The 16806-nt window shown below is 41.5% G+C and overlaps 1 protein-coding gene across 7 annotated transcripts in view; it reads right to left on the minus strand.

Annotated features, from left to right (window-relative positions):
• PHF20 (PHD finger protein 20) overlaps positions 1 to 14342 on the minus strand; it is a 61334-nt gene extending 46992 nt beyond the window's left edge. For 4 of the 7 annotated variants that reach the window (XM_044447638.1, XM_044447636.1, XM_044447632.1 and 1 more), the window contains exons 1-2: positions 14213 to 14342; positions 5107 to 5246 (exon numbers count right to left, since the gene is read on the minus strand). The gene's annotated coding sequence lies outside the window, so the exon portion shown is untranslated. Of the gene's footprint in view, positions 1 to 617; positions 1609 to 5106; positions 5247 to 6918; positions 6978 to 14212 lie in introns of those variants that run through there. The other 3 variants (XM_044447633.1, XM_044447634.1, XM_044447635.1) reach the window with 3 other exon arrangements.
• Positions 14343 to 16806: the final 2464 nt, after the last annotated feature.

The raw sequence follows: 16806 nt of genomic DNA on the forward strand, positions 1-16806 counted from the left end.
AAATGGAAACTTTGTCCTGTTCTCTACAAATCTAAAACCCCAGAGATATAGGGGATTATGAGCTTGAGAGGATCTCTACTAAGTCTATGACAAATTACCTCCTTCTCCTAAACAGCTGCAAAACCGAGGGGAACTAATATTTAAATAAAAATGGTTCTGTAACTGGACCCCAGCTAAGATCTATATGGTGAAAAGTGATGATAATTGAGTTCCTTGCAAGAGGAAAAAAAACAGGATAGAAATGCAATGTAATATATAATATACATACAATCAAATCCATATTTGATGTAATTTGTTCATATGGAAGACAAAAGATTAGCTGGTAGAAACAGCCAGATTGTTAAAACCACTTTCTGCATAACTTTACATGAGCCATTAGTGAAAATCTGGCTTTCAACAAATCCTTGGTGGCAAAATTATTTGCAATAACTATGTTTAGTTTGGTGAGTCAATTTTGTAAAGGCATTGTTTTAGTAAAAGCAAATGAAACCAGCTTTGCATAGGTGGGAATAGTACTTAAAAAGCAAAGTGTTCAAGAAAAACTATGCAGCTATCAGAAATCAGGTCACACTGTAACCATTCTGTCTGAATGAATCTGAATATAGTCACTGACACACCTGGGAACAATCCCTGTGAAGTGCACTCCTGGAGCTCAGAAAGGAAGGGCTGTGTCCATTCCTTAGAAAAAGGAAGGAAACAGGTAAATAACTGAGTTTTTTAGCTGACTAATCACTCCTGGCTTCAAACTGAATTAACAACAAAAATATGTACTGGTTAGAGACATCTGCTCCAAGCAATGGGAAATGCTGAAGAGATCTGTACACTCCACTGCTCTGAAGAGGACCTCGTCTCACAGAAGGAAAGGGGTAGGGAAAGGTCTGTCCCTTAGTAAATCTACTAATTTGCTCCAAATTCAAATTATATGAAGTACATAGCTGGTTAGGAAAGTCTGCTACTAGTGACTGAAGAAGTACAGCAGGCTTCAAGCATAGAGATACATTTAAATTAATGAATGTGCTAAAAAGTAACCCTGTTATATACATCTGTTATATACATCAGTTCACCTTAATATGCACCCCAAGTTTCAGATGTCCAGGTTTCACAATCTCAGAGATATGGTGGTGATGGATAAACAGATGGGCTCAACCACTTTTGTTATACAGATGCAAGTCAGAACAGCAGCTTCAAAACAAGGCTCCAGAATGCTAGCCTCTTGATATATATCAGACTTGCAGCTTGCTACCCATATGTAACAGCTTTACAACTCCTACAAAAATCCCATTCCTACAGCTCACTACTCAGCTGTTGCAGCTATACTACTTCTACTCCCATAGTAAAGGCTGTACCAAATGTTGCTACCAACCAGAGAGATTACCCCACAGAGAGAACTGGAATGGAACACCCATATCCATGACCCTCTCTTCTAGTTTTAATGGGGAAAGCATAAAAGCAAAAGAAATACAGAGCTAGGCATGCAGCACAAGGTGGTAGCACACAGTTCCAGCCAACAAGGTGCAGGGCACACAGCAAGGCTGTAGAGCAACTTCCTATACCTGCCCCCTCCACCCTTTAACACAAAGCCAGAGACTGCTATTTCCTGAATGCTGGGCTATGGCCTTGGCTATGTTTTTCATGTCTTCTGGATCCAGAAGAGATAGGCAGAGATTTAACTGTAGCCAATCTGGCAAAGCAGAGAGCAAGATGCTAAAGGGCAACTTTTAAATAAATCTAATAAATAAATAAATTAGCTTAGGCTGCTTTGTGACTGTGAAACCTACAAGAAGAGAATAGAGGAGATGCTATAAATGAGAACATGTGGAAGGCTGGAAGGCTGAAAAACAGACTTATAACTCCCACTCCCCATAATTTTTTTGGCTGTAATCGGCCTTCTCTGGAATAGAAATGAAGGAAGCAGCTGTGAGCAAACTTGCCTATTAATAAGACCTTGCTTTCTCTTATCTGCACTAAAACCAGGCTGATGGATCCACTTGGAATAAAGAAAAAGTATGAAGAGTTAGCTTTCTGCTCTCTCCTACTTTCAATACATAATGGTGCAAAGCAAAATTATTTTATTGTGATAGTATCGTATTTATCCCCCCACCCATGTGTTTTTATGTAGATGTCTACTGTGAGCTGGTTTGGGTACACCTACTGTGGAATAGTAGCTTATAAATAAAACTAATTCAAATGAATGTGCCATCAGCAAGAGCTATGGTATTAATGCAAATGGCTAACTAGGTCTCCAGTAATGGGTTGGCTATCAGGCATAAAAGCCTCAAGTATCAATTTAGATTCTAGCGTTTTCAGAGTATGCCTGCCATATATGCCTAGCAAGAGGCTTCTCTGCATCTCTTATGACACAGAACAGTTAATGCAATAGTTATTAGAGGAACCATGATATCACAGCAGAGGAAAACAGTTATGCAGTAAGCCAATGGCTTTCCAGGCTTTTCAACAGAACAGATGAAAGTTCCTGAATACATTTCAAAGCCATCTGTGTGCACAGAAGACTGTACTGGTATACAATGTATAATACACCTAAAATTTGCACTCTCTGATACTTTAATAGTTCTCCCCCTGTAAAGTCCTTAACGAGTGACATTTTTCTCCAAACAACTTTAAATTGTTTAACAAGTACTTGAAGGCCCGATTACACCTAATGACAGGCTATGGGTTGTTTAAACCAGGAAAAGTCAGGACTGAGCACAAATGAGTGAGCAGTATATCTCTCATCTGCCATCTCTGTTTTGCAATTGCAAAGAATGACCCATTCTTGGGGTGTTAGTCAAGACATGCAAACCCACCATTCTGCATTGCTGAGTGTTAAACAAGCCAGGGTTTGAACTTTTGGTTGGCTGTCATGTTAAAACACTGTGGCTTGTTTAACCATCAACAACACTATAAGCAAAACAGGTCATATACCCATTAAATGTATACAACATGGAAGAAATGCAGCAGTTTATCACTAAGAGTTAGATCATCCCTTAGTATGATCGTTATTCCACCAAATACCGCATTATTACATCATCCAGGTTCTACTGATTGTGTACTACCATCTTAATTTCAAGTACTGCTGCCAGCCTTGTACCTCCCCACCATTGAGCTCTACTCAGAATCTCTGAGCAGCACTGAAAAGCACTTTCATCCTCAAGAGCACCATTCTTCTTTATTGTGCCATGTGGGATTTCAATTAGGAATGTGAACCATTGTAGCCAGGTGTTTACACTGACAATACAAGACAAACACTTGCCTATAAAGTAGTATGTCCAAGGCTACTCCCCTCACCAGTAACTGACCCTGGCCAACAATGAAGGCTTCCCTCCCTGCAGTCATTCCCTGACTGAGGATCAGCTTATATTCTTCAATGATTATTGTCTTGCATTACTAACTTTCGGTTCTGCTGGATGTATCTTAGAAAAGAATCCAGTAAATATGAGCTCCATGTCCCACTTTTCATAATATACAATGTAATCAAATCTACGTAAGGTTCATTTCTTGACAAACATCAGTGACTTCACAACTGCCAGGATGAATAGGAACAGTTTCACACCACACTGATTAACAAACTTAAACAAACTAAAAATGTAGGACATTATTACTGTTCTGATCACCTGCTCCTGCCAGTTCATTCATCTGTACAAGAAAGAATTATTATCAAGACCCAGGACAGACAATGCTGGCTTCTTATAGACCAGTCTTCCTCCAACCTGGTGTTTATGTCTTTAATTCCCATCAGCTCAGCTAGAATGGCTAATGGCCAAGAATTCTGGTAGCTGTACTCCAAAGTATATGGAGGGCACCAGGTTGGGAAAGCCATGTGGTCTATGGTAACTGTGATCTACAGCGATTCAGCCATGAAAATATTCAATTTGCTCTCCCCCTTTTCTCTCCAATGAAAATTCCCCCTCTCCCTTCCCAGCCTTTAGTATTATATCTACAATAGTATTCACGATTCACAAGACTGATTAGATTGTAGAAACAAAACAAGATCTAAATTGCAGACAAGCAGGTTTGCAACCAGGTTAGCTTTAGTTATGCATAGCACTGTAGTCTGAAACTGAGTATTTTTAATCTTGTCATTAAATCCTTTCCTTTTCTGAATTAGATTGCAGAATCTTTCTGCAGTATACTGATAATTCTCCACCTGCCCATCCATTTTGTCACCTGTGAATACATACAGGGTTTTGAGACTTTCCTTTTTTCATTTTCTGATATTGTTGTACTGTCTATATCTAGTATGTTTTTAAGTAATTGCTGTTTTCAGTGCATAAATCATCTTATCTGGTGTGTGTATTCTATGGGATATAGTATGTACAAAATATAAACTAGGTGTGAATTCAAATGAATTATAGGATAATTCAAACAAAGGAACATTGTGGAATGGCTAAGAAAAGAACTGCAAAAGTTATGATCACATAATAACTATACACATTATTTTTTAAGAAAGTTCAATATTTTAACAAATGGAAGCAACTTCAATAATCATAGCAGGGAAAATGAGTAAACAGCTACAAAAAAGCAGATACATCTTATTGTTCATTTGATCATTAGATCACAACATATATGGCATGAGATAACATGATTTGCTGGTATGTCAGCGGTTCTCAAACTGGAAGGAGAGGTATACAGAAAACTTGAAAGGGGCATGAAATTCCAGGAAAAGGTGGTATCATGAGGGATGTCAAGTCTCTAGCCTTTATGTAATTATGGAGAGAATTCTCACTGATCTGCATTACATTTTTGAGGGTTACTGCATCCTCGGTGCCTCATAATACTAATCTCATCTGAGAAGAAGGTTGCTCAAGTGGAGTTGCTATTTTGTTTTAATATTTCTCTCTGTGTGGTTTTCAGAGATCACCTATTCCTCTTCTAATGGCAATGCCTGATTTATATCAACAGTTCTTCATATGCAGAGCAAAGACTGAACATAGCTATGTATGAGAATCTCTGTGTGGAACAAATTAATGGTGTTACATTAGGATGAGCTAAAAAATACATTAAAGAAGTCAGAGAAACACTCTACAATGTCTATAACAATAAACTCTCTACAGTAAACCCTGCTGTGCATCATACCATCAATAGTGTCAAGAACAAATAAAACCTCACCCAGTTCACCCCCTGCAATTTGTATGCCCCCATCAGGAATGGTCAATCCAATGTAGCAGTGGTGAATGTCCATGATCCCTGACACAATTAGGATGCCTTGCAAGTGGATGACCATAGCCATGCTGCGCTGAAAAACACACCTGCAGGTAAGAAAAGGCAATGGCTACATAAGGCTAAGATACCATGTATTTCTACACAGATGTAATTATTATTACTTTAACAGAAAAAAAGTAGTGGTCCTGAACTTTATTTTGGATTTTTTTTTGCTGTACATTCCATGCAGACTGGACAAATGCATTAATGGTTGTAGGTAAATATACCAATTCAAAACTAGTAGTGAAGGTCTGGAGGCAAATTCCAAAGTCATCACCAAAATTAAATACTTTTAAATAATGCTATGTAATGGAATGTGGACCTTACAAAGACATAGAAATGAAAAAGGAGGCTCAAAAACTTCCTTTTTTTTAGCTACACAAACCATCTAGCAATAGTTTTTTTTTCTCCCTTTAGTATGTGCTTTATAGCCAACCCCCATAATCAATTTATTTCTGTATTGATATATTGAAAATCTGTTTTGTGGTGCTAAACATTTAAATATTTCTCTAAATATTTAAAAATGAGAATTGTACAATTATGTTAAATGTATGGGAAATATTATTTATTTATTTATTTATTTATTTATTTATCAATGAATGAAAGAAATTTGTGCACCGTCCAATTACTAATGTCTCTGGATGGCTAACAGCATAAATAAATTGATGACCCACTCTGGCTGCAAATACAATAATAAATTCAATATTAAAACATATTAAAATATTGATGAAATAAAAAGGTCTAAATAAAAAATGTTATGTTTCATGGTGAAGCAGTCAATGAGTGGGTTCAAATGTCTCAACAAATAATTGTGCTTCCCCTGCCCCCCACCAACTATTGTGGCTTGTCATGTTGTTCAGACCCAGTCTTGGTAAATCACCAGAGGTTTTGGGGGGTCAGAAAACTACAAGAAAATATTTATTTTATTTATATGCCATCCTATTCACAAAAAAGCCTCAGGATGGCTTACAATATAAAATATAACATAAATTCCCGACCTACACTGGCTGCAGTTAAAAACATAGAAAAGACAATATTAAAACTTATTAAAATATCGCTGGAATAAAAAGGTCTTAACCTGGCGCCGAAAAACAAATAACGACGGCACCAGGCGGACCTCTCTGGGGAGCGCATTCCATAGATGGGGCGCCACCACAGAGAAAGCCCTCCTCCAGGTACTTTGCCTCCTAATATTTTTCACGGAGGGTTCCCGGAGGAGAGCCTCTGCTGCTGATCTCAAGGGGCAGCAGGGCAAAAATGGAAGAAGGCGTTCCTTCAGGTATCCAGGTCTCAAGCCGTTAAGGGCTTTATAGGTAATAACCAGCACCTTGAATTGAGCCCAGACTTCGATGGGAAGCCAGTGTAGTTGGTAGAGGACTGGGGTTATGTGAGAATAATGCCCAGTCCCCGTCAGCAACCTGGCTGCTCTGTTTTGCACCATCTGAAGTATCCAGACTGTCTTCAGGGGCAGCCCCACGTAGAGTGCATTACAGAAATCCAACCAGGAAGTAACCAGTACATGTGTCACTGTCGCTAGGCAGTCTTCCTCCAGGTAGGGCGCAGCTGATAGATTAGCCGAAACTGAAGGAAAGCACTCCTCGCCACTGCAGTCACTTGAGCTTTCAAGGACATCTCCGGGTCGAGGAGCACTCCCAAGCTGTGGACACTGTCCTTTAGAGGGAGTGCAACCCCATCCAGGGCAAGGTCCAGGCCACCTACCCAGGAGCTCGATCCACCAACAGGACTTCCGTCTTGTCTGGATTAAGTTTGTTTATTGGCCCTCATCCAGCCCTTTACCTCTGCCAGGCACCAGTTCAGTACAGCCACTGCCTCACCTGGATTGGTTGAGAGAGAAAGGTAGAGCTGGGTGTCAGCATACTGATGATTCTGCAGCCCAAGTCTCCTGATGACCTCTCCCAGCAGTTTCATGTAGATATTAAACAGCAAGGGGGACAAGGTGGAACCCTGCGGTACTCCATGGCATGACTGCCATGACGCAGAGCCAAAGTCCCCCAGCACCACCTTCTGGAATCGGCCGTCGAGGTAGGAGCGGAACCACTGCCAAGCGGTGTCTCCTACTCCCAATCCTGCCAGCCTATCCAGAAGGATACCATGGTCAATGGTATTGAAAGCTGCTGAGAGGTCCTGGAGAACCAACAGGGATGCACTCCCCATCTCTCTCCCTGCACAGGTCATCATACAGGGCAACCAAGGCAGATTCAGTACCAAACCTGGGTCTGAAGCCGGACTGAAATGGGTCCAGATAATCAGTTTCCACCAAGAGTGCTTGGAGTTGTCCCGCCACCGCCCATTCCAACACCTTGCCCAGAAACAGGATGTTGGCCACCGGTCTATAATTGGCGGCCATCTCTGGATCCAGGGACACCTTCTTTAGGACAGGCCTGATTACTGCCTCCTTTAAAGAAGCGGGCACCCGGCCGTCCCTCAGAGAAGCATTAATAACCTCCAGGACCCAGGCACCAATCCCGGGCTTTGGTCAGCAGCCACGATGGGCAACGGTCAAGTAAGCAGGTGTTGGGACGTACTTGTCCAAGCACCTTGTCCACATTATCAGGCCGCAATAACTGAAATTCATCCATTAATATCTGACCAGACAGAGTCACTGGCATCTCCCCTAAAGGATCTGAATCACTTGTGGAGTCCAGCTCGTGATAAATCTGAGCGATTCTCCTTAAAGTGCTGGGCAAAGTCGTCACAGTGGGCCATCAAAGGTGATACAGGATCTTTCTTAGGGCCAGGGTGTATCAGCCCATGTACCACTCGAAAGAGCTCCGCTGGATGGCACTGTGAGGAGGCAATGGAAGTGGAGAAGAATTTCTTCTTCACCGCCCTCACCGCCACAGCATAGGCTCGATAATGAACTTGTAGACACGTTCGATCAGATTCATTCTGTGATTTCCTCCACCTACGCTCTAGACGTCTCCCAACCCACTTCCCAAGTATGGTCTGATGTATCATTTCTGCTTACCAGGTTTTTCTATCATGATACTCCATTTATAGTGTATCATTTATACATTTTTCCATTTATAGTGGAAAAAACACCATATAGCCCCACGGAAAGAGCAGCAACAGAAGGGACCACTCTACCACCCACAGCTTCCTAACAACACACATGTTGTCACTTGCTTTGCTTCTATTGGCCACATGGTTTACCTTTTGAGACATGGAGAAAGCCGATAAATGAGAAGGGGCAAAAGTGTTTATTTTAAATGTAAAAAATCCTTTGGGGATTGGATTGGATAGGAAGCATTAAACAGATGGAGCTATAATCAAGAGAAGAGGCAGAACCTGTCTCTAAAACTCAGTGAAGCAATCAGGAATAGGTGTTGAGGCAGGCAAGGAACAATACTGCAAAGAGGATTTTCCTTTGGGGGCTACAGGCATGCAATAGCAGGAGGAAAGTGGGGAGAAAACGATGGCACTAACTAGAGTTTATAATAGCTTTTTGGAGAAAATGTGGTAAATACCACCAATCATGGGTAAACTCCCACTCTTGTTCGTCGCAATGTCTGAACCTGCCTTATGTCTATGTCTCTGCAGTAACCTTGGAAGGGTTTCTTCGAATGTGAAGTGCACCAAATCGGGTTGTAAACAGAAACTTCATAAACATTTTGCCACGGGTCGCAAACTCTGCATCGGGTGACAATTGCGAGCGTGCCCGCCTTCCCTGCACGGACGCACTCGCAGTCGTGCTGGGGGGGGGGGGGGGCGGAGATGGCCACAATTGTGCCCGTGATCCTAGCCCGAGTGCACCCACCTCCCCCCACATGCCCGCGCCCACAGTTGCGGGGGGGGGGGAGATGGCCATGATCTTTGTTGTTCTTTGTCACTTTGCTTCAAATTTTTGTGAGTAAAAAAACTAGTCGTAGAATGGATTAACCTTATTTACATTGACCCTTATTGGGAAATTTGACTTGGCTCATGACCAATTCGGGTGATGACCAGAGTCCTGGAATGGATTAAGTTCATGAGCCAAGGTACAACTGTATATACAAACATGAGAAAAAGGCTTAATTTATTTGTTATCAAAAACATGTTTTGGTGCTGAATTACACGAAAAGAACTAGCCTTACGTTATTTAAATTACATCAGATATACCAGTTACATTCCATTTCTTATTACTGAGGATTAAATTCTTCAGAATTTTACTAACAGTAAGTAAATATTACTATTTACTAATAAGTAAAACTGGCAGAAATGCTAATACATGTACCTTAAGACTTATTACCAGTTATTTTAATGGGGTTTAAAAAACAGAAAAGAAACAAGAAATGATACAATACTGATAACAAGAAGAGTTTAGAACTTCTCAAAATTATTGTGCTGTAATCTTCCAAATCCATTTCTGGCAATTGTAAACACATAGCAAACCAATTTCTCAATATTCTTCTTTTTCTGCTGCCTTTGCAAGATCATTCCTCATCGTTCTGCCTTCCAAATGACCTTTCCATCATTATGGCATCTAAGAACTGCTTCTTACTTATATTTTCTTTTTGGATACCAAGGGAAGAGTACATCACACAATACATGCACATTATATGTATTTGTCTGATCATTAAGAGACCGATAACATCATGTTTGCAATGGATCTTAGTGATATTAACAAGTCTACCCAGGATGTGTGCGGATTTACATTTTTAAGTATTCAGGTTAGGTAGAGATGATCATTTAGGCCATAATCTGTAATGCTCACCAATATAATCCAAGCATAGTGGGCCCAGTGTGCTGAAGAGATTAGTAACTGGGTACAGTATAGCAAGAACTATCCTACCACCCATACCATGTGTCCTGTCCAAAGGATCCCAGAAGAAATGGAGAAGCAAAAAATAAGTTTTTACCTCAGGACCTCCTCTGGCTGGCATGCCCTGTTCCCTCAGCAGGGCCATTATAATAAACTACTCCACAGGTGGGACCCCAGAAAGAGGAAGGCAGGTAAAAACCACCTCAGAGCCTGCTCTAGCCAAACTATCAACTCCATTTACCCTGTGGGAAGGGTTCAAAAAGTGAGTTTTTAGGCAGGAAAATACCTTCAGAAATTTCTAGAGACTGGCCACCACCAAGTAGATCACATTGCAGATGCTTGTGGGAAGATCTTGAACACTTAACTGCTTATTGTTTGTTATTAAGAGCTGCTGATATTGCAAGTTGCCTTGAATGCTTTTTATCCTGATTGGTGTAGCTTGCTGAAAGTTTTCCTGCTAATGAAATAAAGTAACCAAAGACTGCTTTTAAAGCCTGTAAGAGACCAATAAAATGTCTTCAGCCAGTGATTTCAGCTTCAGTTCCAGCTGAAAAACTCAAACTTGCTTCCTACTGGAAGCACTAGTTCATTGGTCATGCTAGAAGAGGATGGGAGCTGTAGTCACCAGATTTGGGAAGTGAATTAGTTATTGTTCTTCCTCTATTTCTATTTGGTCCACATAACAAAATTTTTCAAAATATTACAGATTGAAGGACTGAGTGCACAAATGAAGACTTACTGCAAATAAAGTTTATTTATTTTCCCACCACTAAAAGCAAAGGGGTTTGCCCAATTATATTGGAACCCTTATTAATTTTCTTTGCCTTGTCTTCCATGCTACATTTATACAAATATAGTGTTCATAAATATAGTAAAATGATGAGCTCCTCCAGAAACCCCTTTTTCTGTGTCTCTTTCAGCACTTCCCTCAAATTTAGGTATTCAGAATTCCCTCAGAAAGTGGATCTAACTGAGCACATGCCATTGCTTCTATCCCCTTGCTTTTTCCTTACTATTCAAATTTAGAAGTCCTCTTCAGTATACTGATTTAGTACCTACTTGAAATTTCGAATTCAGTACTTGATAGTTCCTCTCAAGCTCCTATAACACCATAGACAGAAAAAGATTTAGTTTAAGACTACTGCTTAGATACCATGTTGAATTGTGGACTTATGGTTAAAAACCAGTTTCAGAACAGTAATTTTCAAATTTGTCTAGACAAACAGGTTTAGACAAATGGGTTACTAAAAAAAAATACTTTAATAGGTCTCCTGCATTTCATTTCTAGGAAAAATAGTCTAGACCAGTTTTCCCTAACTTGCTGATGTTTGGGTGTTTTGTAGCAGTGGTTCTGTGGACCAGTGCCAGTCTGTGGGAGATTTCCTGCCAGTCCATGAGGGGGCTGCATTCCAGTGCCACCAGGGTGGGGAGGAAGGGGAGAGATGGCTTGATGGGAGCCAGCCTGGAGCCACGATGCACTAATTTCAGTATTTTGTTCTTTTGTTCAGTATTTTGCATTTTTTGTTGCTTGGTTTCTGGTTGAAGAATTTTTATTCTTTTGGTACTGTGTTTGGAAACTAATACACAGAATATTGTCCTATGTTTATGGTACTTTTTGTTTCTGCCTCAACAGTCCACGAAGTGGTTTTCCTGTTTTTGCCGGTCCCCAGCTGTGAAAAGGTTGAAAACCATTGTTTTAGAGGAGCTTCAAAGGGTTCTTTCTAAACTTGGAAAATGGGACATCAAAATGGCAAATATAGTTTAATGTAAGCAAGTGTAAAGTGATGCATGCTGGGGCAAAAAATCCCAACTTCAAGTATAGGCTGATGGGATCTGAGTTAGTAGTGACTGATGAAGAAAAGGATCCTGGGGTTCTGGTGGACAGCTTGATGAAAATTTCAAGGCAATGGGCAACTGTTGTGCAAATGGCAAACTGAATGTGTGGTATTAATTAGGAATGAAAATAAAACTGAAAATAAAATTGCCAGGATCATACTCCCCCCTTATATCAATCTTTGGTGCACCTGCAATTAGAATATGTATACAGTTCTGGTTGCTGCACCTGAAAATGGCCATTATTGAGTTAGGAAAAGTACATAGAAGGGCAACAAAAAAGATCAAGGGGTTGGAGCACCTCCCCTATGAGGAATGGTCATATCAATGAGGACTGTTTAGCTAGACAGAAAGGTAAGGAGAGACATGATGGAGTCATGACATGCATAAAATTATGCATGGTATGCAGAAAAGTGGAAAGCAAGACATTTTTCTTCTCCCCCATAACCTGGAACCACTTCATGAGGCTTTTCTTATGTTTTTAACTCCCAGAATTCATCATGGCTGGGGCTGATGAGACCTAAAGTCTAAAACACCTGGAAAACATCAACCTGGAGAAAGCTAGTCTAACCTAACTGCCTACAGGACTGGTCTCCAGGATATAGACTACAAATAGCTAAAATAGCAGGAGTTAAGGCATATCAGGGAAAGAATAGGAAAGAGCAAACTGTTACAGCACTATGCCTAACCACTCTATGCTGCATTGGTACTCTCCTCCAAAGTTAAATAGACTTAGGTAAAACCAGATGATAGTTGAGGAGTTCATGTGCACTAGAAGGGAACTATTTTTTACTTTGAATTTTAACTGTGACAATTTGTTTAAAAGGCTGTCGATCACTGAATTAAGCAAAATACTGAAGGTTCAGCATGGTATTCAACTAAAATTATCTTCTGTTTATTGGTGATCCAACCGCCCCCCATTTTCAGAAGCACAAAGTACAGTAGCTTCCTCTAGGAAAACTTTTATCATATTCTCTGTCTGTCTGTCTCTCATAATATCCTTCCAGATAAATAGCAATGAAGGCACCAGTCTGTTTGAGTTACAGTCTTTTGTCACTCTACCATCACCTTACCTTAAAGTAATAAAGATCTAATTATAGTGAAAAAGAAAAAGCAAACATTGCCTATAAGTATGTTTATATGGTACAGTCAACTTCTAGTGCAACTCTTCCGAAAACCTTTCTGATTCAATATACTTCTTGGTCTTGAAAGGTTAATATACTCCAATCCCAATGGAAATTATATTGTATTCTTCTGTTCCTTCAGCAAACAGAATGGATTGAATTTTGTGGAAAACAGCAGATTGTGGATCCTGTGTAAATGTACACAAATATTCTCCACTCCAGCCTTTTCACCAATTGACAACAAAAAGAAAGGTGAATACAAGAAGCACACACTACTTATTTTCACTGAATCCACATTAATCAAAAAGGTCTTTCCAACAATGCTGCAACCAACACTAAGAGGAGTGACCTAACCAACAGTATAAGCCCCAGGGGAATGCAATTAGCAAAACTAATGTTATACAACTGCAACACCCGTTATGCCTGTCAATTAAAAAAATGTATACTCAGATTCTAGCCACTACAATGTCTACCAAAGGAAAGAAAATTTTCAAGCATGTCAAAGCGCCAGAATGGTAACAACTGAGTCCCCAGAAATACTATTCATTATTTCACTTCGTGATAACATTATTATGAGGCATTCACTGAAATCAGAACGCTGAATGAAAATAAACCAAGAGGCCAATTCTGTCATACGGAAGTGCAACTTCATGTTATTTAGAATCCGAGCGCTAGTGAGACTCGATTCGAACCAGGAGTCCTAGGTCTGAAAACCGTTGTGTGGATGAACACTCAGGTGGTGCAGACTGCCTCGATCAAGGTCACATTATTGACATCCTGGGAAAACAGCATCCCTTTTAGTTAGCGAGGCTGACCCTTGGCTCTCCGCCGCTGACAGAGGCTAGGCAGCGTCACCAGCCTCAGACGAAAGGGAAGGAGGGCGGAAAGCATGATGCAGAGAGGAAACGCAGCTCGAAGGAGGCCGCCAATATCCGCCCCTTCCCTAGACATGAATTAGGAGCCCGTAGGGCCGCTAAGCAGCTTCTCAGGCTGGCTCCCATGCGGGCGCTACCAAACGCTCGGCCACAGCTAGAAGAGCCCGCGCACCACGTCCGAGCTGTAAGGGAGACTCCGAGGATCCCGAGCGGTATGCGGGCCACGACACCATTCGCCAACCGAAGGCATGCGCGGGCTCTGCACTGAGAGAAGGGACGCCGCCACCCAGGCCGCAGCTGGTCCCCGCCCCTCTCCGCCTTTGTGAGGCCGCGGCGGGAACGTTTGGCATCCACTGCCGGGCTCTTTCCTGTCTGCCGCCTTCTCCAGGGAGCCGCCTAAGAACTCGCCATGTTCTTACCGGGAGTTTCGTACGGGAAAAGGAGCGAGCGAACGACTACTTCTTCACGCGTCTTCGCCTTCCGAGACCCGACCAGCGCCGCCGACTAAGCAGCGCCACAAAATGGCCGCCACGACTGCGGTGCCGCTAGCCCTGCCGCGAAAGGAGGGAGGGTCTTCTAATGGGAGGGGCGAGTCCGCGTGGGCGTGGTTTTGGTGGATGAGGCGAGGGGGCGCCGCGCAGATGGTGAGAGGACTGTGGCGTCCGCAAACTTTCAGCGTTTTCTCTGGGGAACTAGAAGAGTGTGCATGCAGGTCATCGCTGGGTGCTTCCTCTCAAAGGAAATTCAGTTCAGCCAGCCAGCCAGCCAGCCAGCCAGCATGCGTTATTGCAGTTGCAGTGTTACAATTCGACACATCCGAAGGGCACCAGACTGAGGAAGGCCCACTTTTAAAGCCGTAAAAAGAAACCATACCTCTTTCCTCACTGGAATTAAGATGAGCTCTGTGGTGATAGAGCATGTTGTGTAGGCAAACTGCAGGATTTACTTCCCAAGCATCTCTACATGAAAAGGAGCTCAGCTGGCATAGTTGAGGGAAAAAAATCTTTCCACTGTCAGCTGGAGCAGACAATATTGGGCCAGAGCTGAACTATTTGAATACTTAAGAGGAGCTCAGCTGGATTGAACCAAAGGCCTATCTAGTCCAATTTTCTTTTCCCACAGTAGCCAATCCAGTGGATCTGAGAAGCCTACAATTAGAATATGAGTGAAACAGCTGCATTGTGCCCATGTTTCCCAGCAACTAGTGTAGGTAGCATATTCGCTCTGATACTGGGGGATACATAGCCATTGAGACCAGTAGCCATTGATAGCTTATCCACCGTGAATTTATCTAATCGTTTAAAGTGGTCCAAATTGTAAGGCAACTCCAGATGACCCACTTTGCACCATTTTAACAAAGCCAATCCATCCTTTGTTGCAGCTTTGGCATTACCAGTATAATTCTAGAAGTTCTTGTGGGGGAAAAATAAAAGATGCAAACGATTAGGTACAACATGAATTTCATATACACACTCTGTACAGCATGTCTCATATTCTTCCATGATGAGACCTCTCTGAAGCTTGTAGTGCAAATCAGTGGGGGAAAATAGTAAGTTCTTATTTATTTTCTAGACCACTTTCCAATTGAGTGGATTGGATACACCAATGGGATGGGGCCTGCACAACTGTTGCTCTCACACACACAATTGCAATTTCATGGAGTGTGCTATATTTGAGTAGGATTATTATGTCAGGGTCTTCATGGTGACTGTCTGTATAGGCCTCATTAGGTCCAGATAGTGGAACTGTCTTTTTCTTTGTGTCACCTTTCACCAGGTAAGGTTGCCAACCATCCTAAGTTGCCTCTACTGCCCCGAGAGCCAGTGTGGTGTAGTGTGGGACTCTGCTTAGCCACTCCATTTTTGTGAGATCTCTGGAGCAACCGTTAGTTCCTAAACCCTTTTTAAGGAAGGCGGTTGTTCCAGGTCATGAGTGGCTAAAGAAATCTACATTCACTAAAACAGATTTAAAAAGATAGCCATACTGGTTCAAAATCCTGAGTATAAAAATCTGAAATTAGAATTAACCAAAGTGCCCCCAAAGATTAGACTAGATATTACATAGATATTATACTTTCAGAAATGGGGGCCAGCCATTGTTCCTTTGTCCCACAATGCTAAGTGCTATGTGACTATCAGTGACTCTCCTTCAGTTTGCAATCACTATTTCAAAACTGAATTTATACTGCAGACCTCACTGTCACAAGGTCTGGACTAACGTTTGAACTTTTCTGTTTCTTTCCTCATCTCTCCTGCCTTTTATGCCACCTAGGCTGATGAAGAGTTCTGGAGGAAAAAAGTTGTTGTGAACTAAAGGAATTGCTTAACTGTGTATTTTTTTTTAAATCCAGATTAAAACCCCTTCTTCACCCAAAAGTATTCACTGACTTGGTTCACACATAATGAAAAACTGTTGTGGCTTTCTTGTTGCTGTAGGAGCCACCATTTTAAATATCTAAATATAACTCTAACAACCGTGGGTTTGCGGTGGCTTGTCAACTGCTCCAGTAGCCCTTGATGGGTTCACAGGTAACAAAAAGCTATAGTGCGTCTCCACTCTGGCTCAAATGTTCAAAATGGCTGCTGATGCATTTATTTACAAGAGGTTCATCCACAGCAGCTTCTTGTTATGCACAAACCAATGCTGAAAATTCACTCTTTTACATCATTTAACCACTGTACTTGCAAATAAGACAGTTTGTTAAATAGTAAGGGGTAGCTAATTCATGTTTAATTATCTTAGGCTCATAGCTACGCACCCTAACTGTAAAAGCAAAAGGATGATTAAACATGGGCAAGCAACCTGTTGATCCATTAGGAAAATTCAGAGTCCACATAATAGGTCCCACTAAAATGTCACAAAATAGCAAGCAAACTTTCCATGAGAGAGAGGAGAGAAAACTAAGAATGGTGCATTTTCTCCAAGTCTGCAATTTATAACGATCTTGAGCTAGACTGTAGGAGTTATACAGAAATAATTGGTTTGGCCTCTCAAGGTGCATGGCAGATTGTGT

This window comes from Varanus komodoensis, unplaced genomic scaffold, assembly GCF_004798865.1.
Source record: "Varanus komodoensis strain SLA01 unplaced genomic scaffold, ASM479886v1 scaffold52, whole genome shotgun sequence".
In the NCBI taxonomy this organism is placed as follows: Eukaryota; Metazoa; Chordata; class Lepidosauria; order Squamata; family Varanidae; genus Varanus; species Varanus komodoensis.